The 8747-nt window shown below is 31.7% G+C and overlaps 1 protein-coding gene across 1 annotated transcript in view; it reads right to left on the minus strand.

The window, feature by feature from the left end:
* Positions 1-7171, minus strand: part of tox2 (TOX high mobility group box family member 2) — a 171074-nt gene extending 163903 nt beyond the window's left edge. The window contains exon 1 of the mRNA XM_051896181.1: positions 7035-7171. The gene's annotated coding sequence lies outside the window, so the exon portion shown is untranslated. The remainder of the gene's footprint in view (positions 1-7034) is intronic.
* Between the last annotated feature and the right edge of the window lie 1576 nt (positions 7172-8747).

Below are 8747 nucleotides of genomic sequence, written 5' to 3' on the forward strand. Positions count from 1 at the left end.
GCAGTTGCTTTTTAGAAGACTTACAGTTACACTCTTATAAATAAAGATCACAGATGCTTCTCCTAAAGTTCGAACTCTGACTTTTGATTGCAAACTTTGGGATCTTTGTAAATTTGAGCACAGTTTGAGAAATTGTTGAGGTCTATTTCTCAGGACGAGCATCCTTTAAGGTTTTCCTCCTATAATAACGTCTCAGTGTAAAGAAAAAGAAATGGTCTAACGCAGTCATTCTGCTTCAATCCTCTGACAAACTGATCAATTTTGAGTGTGACTGCACAAAAAGGTCCGAACACAGAGCGCTTTACCTCTCATATCTATTTAAACTCAAACTCCAGACAGGAAGTGTTCCTCTTTTTCTGCATTTGTTCTCTCGTGTACATCCCTCATTGAGCGCTTCTCTCTCTATTGACGTGCCAGTTCCCTGCGTGAATGCATCTGTCATTCCCACGCGCCGCGCCACAAAGACGCACGGTCATTAGTATTATGGTGAGAACGCCCGGGATCCCATCTACCACAACCCTTGACTAATTCTTTATTTGTATCAAAAAGAGGGAAAAAAAAAAACATGGCAAATTCCCCGGAGCACCAACAAGCTTCACGTCTCATTTGACTATGCTAATTACCTTTTGCATGATTAATTGGACCAATTAGAATTAGTGGTGGAAGAAAACGATTCTTGGCAAGGTGCAAACTATTAATTAGTCATGAAAACGTTATTAATGCACGGCTTTAATCTGAATGAATATGACAGAATTACAGAAATAATGGTTATTATGACGTGCCGCGCTCATGTAGTGTGAGTCACACTCAGTGCGTCCAAAAATCTTGGAAATAAACAACGGTTTATGATTTTGAGAAATTAAAATGATTACAGAAAAATAAACATTTGAATATTATTATTTAATATTACTGTTTTATTGATGAATAATTGATTTAATATTTAATACTATTACTTATATTATTATTTAATATTATTGTTTTATTTCATATTAATTTATTTTATATATAATATTTAATTTTATTGCTTTATTTAATATTAATTTACTTAATATTTAATGCTATTAGTGTTTTATTTAATATTGATTCATATTTGATACTATTATTTAATATTAATGTTTTATTTAATATTGATTAATTTAATATTTATGATTTAATAAGTTTTATTTAATATTAATATAATTATATATAATATATTCATTTATTTATATATGATATTATTATTTTATATTGTTTTATTTTATATTAATTTACCTAATATTTAATGCTATTATTTAATATTATTGTTTTTATATTAATTTATTTAATACTATTATTTAATATTAATTTTATATATAATATTATTATTTAATGCATAATACATAATATTGAATTCAATTAATATTAGTGTTTTATTTAATATTGATTCATTTAATATTTCATACTATTATTTAATATTGATTTAATTATATATAATATATTAATTTATTTATATATATTATTTCATATTATTTTATTTCATATTAATTTACTTAATATTCAATGCTATTATTTATATTATTATTTAATATAACTGTTTTATTTAATATTAATTTATTTTATATATATTATTTAATTTTATTGTTTTATTTAATAATAATTTACTTAATATTTAATGCTATTAATATTAGTGTTTTATTTAATATTGATTCATTTAATATTTAATACTATTATTTATATAACAATTTAATAATTTTTATTTAATATTAATTTAATTATATATATATTATTATTTTATGTAATATTTAATGCTATTATTTAATAATATTGTTTCATTATTTATTATTAATTTATTTAATTTTTAATACTATTATTTGTTACTATTTAATATTATTGTTTTATTTCATTTTAAATTAATTTATTTAAAAAAAATATATAATTATTTAATGTTAGTGTTATGTAATATTTTATATTATTATTTAAATATTATATTTAAGGTTTTATAAATATAAATATATATTTTTAATTTTAAATATTGAAAGATTCTGCACTATTTCAAGGTTACTAATCAAATGTAAGTAAATAAGTGTCATTGATCATGTGACGGTCAGATGTTGTTCTTCGACTGAAGCTCATGCTGGAGAACATGATCATCAGGTTTTGTTCATGTAGCTCCCGTGATCCTGTGATTAAAGAAAAGGAGAAACTCAACAAATTATGCAGTCCCGTTATTCTTCACACTTTCAGCATGTAGCTGCTTTAGCTTCGCAGTTACCCAGAAGACGTTTGATGTGTTTTTAAGTAAATCACTTTTGGATGTTTTAAGAGAAGAAACTCATGCAATCAGCAGAAACAGTGTTTGAAAACAGAGAGAAAGGTTTTGAGAAAAGCAGCCAGCGGTTTCTCGCCTGTACTGATTCTCAATTAACGTGTCTAACGGTACTGTGAAAAACCAAACCACTGTTAAATCAACTCCCACTGAGTGAAATTTAACACAATTAAATGCAGTTAATTTAACTCTGCTTTAGCTGATTTAATACAGGTCATTCAGTCAAACGCCAGCAGCATTATCGCTCAGTGTTCGTGTGGCCGAGCGCCGTGATCTGTGGAGGCTGCCGACATTTTGAGAAGCTCTTGCTAGCGTTTACAGCTTCACGACACCTTGTAGGTTTTTTGCAGAGGCGTCATTTTTTCACTTTGTGTCCGACACCTCATGCCAGGTTATGTTCAAAAGAACATAATAGCGTGTCATGAAACGTGTGATAGTTTCATTTCTTTGCATTTGTGACCCTAAAAATCAACCTCCTGCTGCCCCAAAAATCTCATTTCTACCCTGTGAAGCTAAAACTCGACTGTACTTTCCATTCAAGGCCACGTCGACCACACGATCAAAGAGAAAAAATGCTGCTCCACATTATGAAACAAGATGTTTGCTAATCGTTTTTTGTTCCTCAGGAAGTTCATAATGAGTGTTTACTTGCTGCTGCAACGATCCCAGTGGATCCAGGGATTTCCTCGTGTTGTTATTGTGTGATTGTCATATAAATATAATGAAGTAGAAAGACTCTTTTGAGAGCCACAGTAACACATAACTAAATGTATAATCTTATGTGAGCCGTATTAATCAGCGTCAGCACTCGTCATGACAGGCAGTGATTGATAAAGTGTTGAATATTCATGATCTAGAGTGATTTATAGGGCTTTTGTGTGATGCAATTAGCAATAAAGAGTAATGTGATACAACACTGTGTACAAGGTACAAGACTGTGTACTTAACAGCTTTAGTGAGGGAAAGAACTACAATCCCATGAAGCATTGCAAACAGCATAACAGAGTTAAAAACGATGGATAAATATAAAACTGTGCATTTAAAAATGTTGATTTTATATACATATATAAACAATATATCTTAAGTTTATTGCAAAATATGCATATAAATATTGAAGTATTTTGAGAGGCCGTCTTGTTTACGTCATTCGCAGTGCTTCATGGGAGTGGGTGGAGCTAAAGAGCACACTTTGCTTGTTTCGACTCTCTGATTGGTGAATTTTCAGTACAGCATCATGGGTAATGTAGTTCTTCACCACGAATTCCGCTGTTAAATACGATTATTTTAAAACTAAGTTGAAATAATGCTGGCTAATGGCTTAAATAGAAGCAAATACTACAATTAACAACCTCGTTACTCACAAGGCTCTCTATAAAGGTTCATAAGTTGAAAATGAACGGAGTTTTTACTTCCAGAACCGACTGTTGCGCTCTATTCCTGTAAGGCCATTAAACTGTTGAGGCTTTTTGAATTTCAAATAAAATCAACACAACAATGCATTTTGGAAAAATCAGAAGTTTAATGCAAAGGGAGATATTTTCTTTTGAAGAATTCTCTGTTTAAGGACTACAACAAACGAGCTTCTTGCCGAGTTGGTGACATCACAAACCCCAAAATGTACATAAACCCCGCCCCTGAGAACACACAACAAAGGGGGCGGGGCCATGTTGGGCTGCTTTAGAGAAGAGGAAGAGTTGTTGTAGTAGAGTGCTGTTGTCATGCCGTCATTTTACGGCGGACTGCTTCACAAACGAGGGTCAATTCAACACAAAAGATTAACATGACGGCACATGCTAGTCGATGAGTTGAATCAACTCCACAGCAACTACATAAATTTATGAAATGAACACCGTTACTGACAATCGTCATTTTGGCTGCGTGAGATTCTCCAGCTTTGTTGTTGTTGAGCGACCGAAGCGCGAGCTGTTAAAGCTCCGCCCTCTTCTGGAAAAGGGGCCGGGAGCAGCAGCTCATTTGCATTTAAAGGGACACACACAAAAACGCTGTGTTTTTTGCTCACACCCAAATAGGGGCAAATTTGACAAGCTATAATAAATGATCTGTGGGGTATTTTGAGATGAAACTTCACAGACACATTCTGGAGACACCAGAGACTTGTATTACATCTTGTGAAAGGAGCATTATGGGTTCTGTTTAATGTTTACAGTGCGGCGTATTTACAATCCGCCTGTTCCATTAAGAAAACTCTATTACTCGGCCAAATTATGGTGAAAGTGCGATTCTACAATGATTCTCTCAACCAAACCAACAGGTCTAATTCGTCAAGTCAAGTGTATTTACACGCACCGCATTTGAGGACAAATTTGGTTTCATTTCCAAGATTTAACAGATGAAAATTGTGACTGTTTGTCCAAACGTAATGCTTAAAAAAAACTAAAAAAGAAGAACTGTGATAGCAACGGCTGCAATCCGAAATGTCAAATACAGGCATGGAAAAATGAACGTCACCTCATCTGGCTTCCAATCTGTTTCCCTTCACATCCAATGTCTTTTATGAAAAATCTCTGAAACAGAAATGATCTGGGGGAGCAATAATGTCCAGCACTAATTTAATACCTTATTACCATAAGCCTAGTGCGATGCATGCATAATAAATTTGTTGTATCGCACAAGGCTCAGGCATACGGTTGGAACAGGATTGCGGGTCCTGAGACAGCAAGCCCCATTTGCATGATATGATGTGAGAGTTGAATGAATTGGAGGATTATGGGAAACACTGCCTCCCTGCCCAGGCTCATTGTACTGAAGAGAAGTATCACATACCCACAGATGGTTCGGAATTTGGAACAAACCAAAGAGAAAACCATGGAAAAGAGAGGGAAAAAATATGTGCATGCTTTAAAAAAAAGAGGGAGGATAGGGGAAACGAGGGGAAAACATCAAAGACTGCATTTTTAATTTCATTTTAAAGCACAGGACACTATCTAGCGGATTTTCTTTTTTAATTCAAGAGGAAATGTAGTTTTACTTAAAGCGCAGCTTTTTTAAAGTACACTCAATTTCTTAGGAAAGGCTTATTTAAACAGAAAGTCTGACGTGAACAGCTTTAAGGTAGAGAAAATACTTTTTTAACATTTTATCTTTCAATTCAGATGATTTTTAAAAAAAATTAACATCAACATTATAGGTTTCACTTTACCTGAATGTAGGTTTTTCACTATTTTTAATCACCTTTTAGCTTTATCTCAGGTCCTATTTTTTTTTTTTCTTAATTCACACAATTCAACAATTGTTTTAAAAATGCATGCATAAAATGCTGTTTGAATGACTTTTAGATGCAGTTTATCATAGGTAATGTTTCGTTTTTTTGATGTTGCGGTGTTAGTTAAGCTCATAATGAGAGTTGACTTTCGTGAACCACACCTTGTGCAGGTCTTACAGACATTAAAAGCAGCTGTGATATTTCTTGCATCATTTAGTTCACACCTCAGTGCTGTTCGGGCCTAAAAAAGAAATCACATGCCCATTTGGTTTTCACACCTGACATATTTTGACATGCTCATCGTCTGCTAATTTCAGTTTCAGGTGTCAGGACTGTTGCATGACAAAAACAAGATGCTGACATGTTTTGATTTGATAAAGCTCAACGCTTGTTTGTTGGATACTAAATGCCTGATAAAAAGAGTTGTTTTGTACAGTGTCGGAAATGTACATTTTGCCCCTTAGAAATTATTTTCATGTAAAAACAGTGTCAAAAAAAAAAAAAAAAAAAAAAAAAAAGCCAAGTACTTTAATTCAACTGATTAATTGAAAATGTGCAATCTGAAAATTACGGAAATTATCTATGGAATCAAATAAACATCAAATACAAAAGTAGCTGTAAATAATGCACAAGATCACAACACAATAAAATACTAAATAAAAAAATAAAATTAAAATTACTAGCCATTCTCTGTCTTAGAATACAGCTCTGTACTGACTACTAAGTAGATTTCTAATTTAATATTATATAATTAAGCATGCAAAAGATTAATGTAAAGTTATATATAAATATATATATATATATACACACACACACACAATTAAGTGCAAAAGATTAATGTAAAAAATACATTTAAATATATAATATAGTTTACTATAATATATAATATACTAAATACTAAAACATATACATATAACATAATATTAAGTAAAAGGTTAATGTAAAAAATATAATAATATAATTAATTGCTAAAGGTTAATGTAAAAATAATAAATTTATATATATACACTGCATATATATATATATACAATTAAGTGCAAGATTAATGTAAAAAAAAAATATAAAAATTATATATAATAATATAACATAATATAATTAAGTGCAAAAGATTAATGTAAAAAAAAAAAAAATATATATATATATATATATATATATATATATATATATATTAGTTTTATATAACTAAAAAACTTTATATCCACACCGGATATTTTCTGACACTGCTGAACAATATAATAACGAAACAAAACGCTGATAACTGCTAATCGTTTCATCATCACCTACCAGCATTTATCATAATTTAATCAGAAAACTAAATGTTAAAAACCAGCAAAAGGTCACTGATCCCACGTGCCACAAATACACAAAACTTTTCACATCAAAAACAAAAAAGAGAGCTTAGCATACAGTATGCATCAGAATGAGGTTAAACGGCTGTTCAAAAACTGCTTTGTTAGCTCATTTATGAACTGAAACATGCTAATTGAAGAAGACAGTTATCTTAACCTTTATCCAGCACTGCCATACCTTAGATATGTCCAAGAGCACGTGAAGCTGGGGTTTTTCCACCGCGAGGGGTTATTAGCATGGTGCTAGAGCTGATTGACTGCAAAGTATACAGGACTGTGCAGGAGTTTAGCTTGGTAACAAACCTGAGAGATTTCAGCACAACTCAGTCTTTTCTTAAAGGTCATTATGGCATTTGAACAACCACTAGTCAAGTTTCAGTCTTACACATATTGCTAAATATGTCATTGAAAAGCCAAGACCACCTTTAAGTTAGTGTCGTTTCCTTCACAGGTTAACATAAAAGTTTGATTGCTTCAAGTTACTTTGCGTTTCATAAGATCAACCTGCATTTGTAATATTTACAGATGGTTTGATATCATATTGTGGTATCTGTCGTTGAGGCCGAGAACTAAAAAAAGAGGAAGCTGTTTTCTGATGCGACGCACAGTTATCACTCTCTATCATCATAATTACCATATGTATACAGTACAATTAAGCCTCTTTCAAGTTTTTCCCACAGTAATCATCCAAACATGTGGCTTCATTTTCTGCAGAAAATTCAGACATTTGCTCCATTATGCCGCATTGTTCCAGAGCACAAAAACAATGCATGCATTAGCATCGCAATTTGCCTCTTTATTAGGCTCTATTTGGCCTTGCTCATACCTTTTTATAAAAGAAGAAATGAAAGAAAAGAAAGAAAATGTGCCTTTCAGTGGCATTCACATGCATGCATATTATACAACCATACTTTCTCAACAGACGTGAAGCTCTGTATCAAATATAGTACCTACTTAGTATATGATTTCGGACACAGTTTTGATGTGCAATATGCTAAAAGTGGCATTTTCTGAACAAAAAGTGCATGGTGTTTGTCTGGGAATGACTTTGGTTTCTCCTTCAGCTGCACGATTCTGGATAAATTAATGGAGAGCGCGACTCTCCCATGATTCTGAGCAGACAACTAAACTAAATAATATGTTAATTGCTGCAGTCTATTTAAAAAAATATTGAATTAATTTGAATCTTTTTTTTTTAATATTTGAATTGAATGAATGATTCAGCGACTCACTTATAAAGACTTCACTTGTTTCATTACTGGATGAATCAGTGTTTTGAATGAAACTCTTGAATGAATAATTCAATGACTCACTCATAAAAACTTCACTTGCTTCATTACTGGATGAATCAATGTTTTGAATGAAACTCTTGAATGAATGATTCAATGACTCACTCATAAAAACTTCACTTGCTTCATTACTGGATGAATCAATGTTTTAAATGAAACTCTTGAATGAATGATTCAATGACTCAATCATAAAGACTTCACTTGTTTCATTACTGAATAAATCAGTGTTATTGAACGAATCTCTTGAATGAATGATTCAACGACTCGCTCATAAATACTTCACTTGTTTCATTACTGAATGAATCAGCATTTTTGAACGAATCTCTTGAATGATTGTTTCATTACTGAATGAATAAGCTTTTTTGAACAAATCTCTTGAATGAATGATTCAACGACTCACTCATAAAGACTTCACTTGTTTCATTACTGGATGAATCAGCGTTTTTGAACAAATCTCTTGAATGAATGATTCAATGACTCAGTCGATACAATCTTTATTTAAAGCGTCAAGTTACTTTCAAAAGGTGATTCACTCTATTTTGATCGCTTCTGTAGACATCAGTGTTTATATCCGAGCTATAAACTTTTATCTCAGTACTTCT

This window comes from Ctenopharyngodon idella, chromosome 6 (assembly GCF_019924925.1).
Source record: "Ctenopharyngodon idella isolate HZGC_01 chromosome 6, HZGC01, whole genome shotgun sequence".
In the NCBI taxonomy this organism is placed as follows: domain Eukaryota; kingdom Metazoa; phylum Chordata; class Actinopteri; order Cypriniformes; family Xenocyprididae; genus Ctenopharyngodon; species Ctenopharyngodon idella.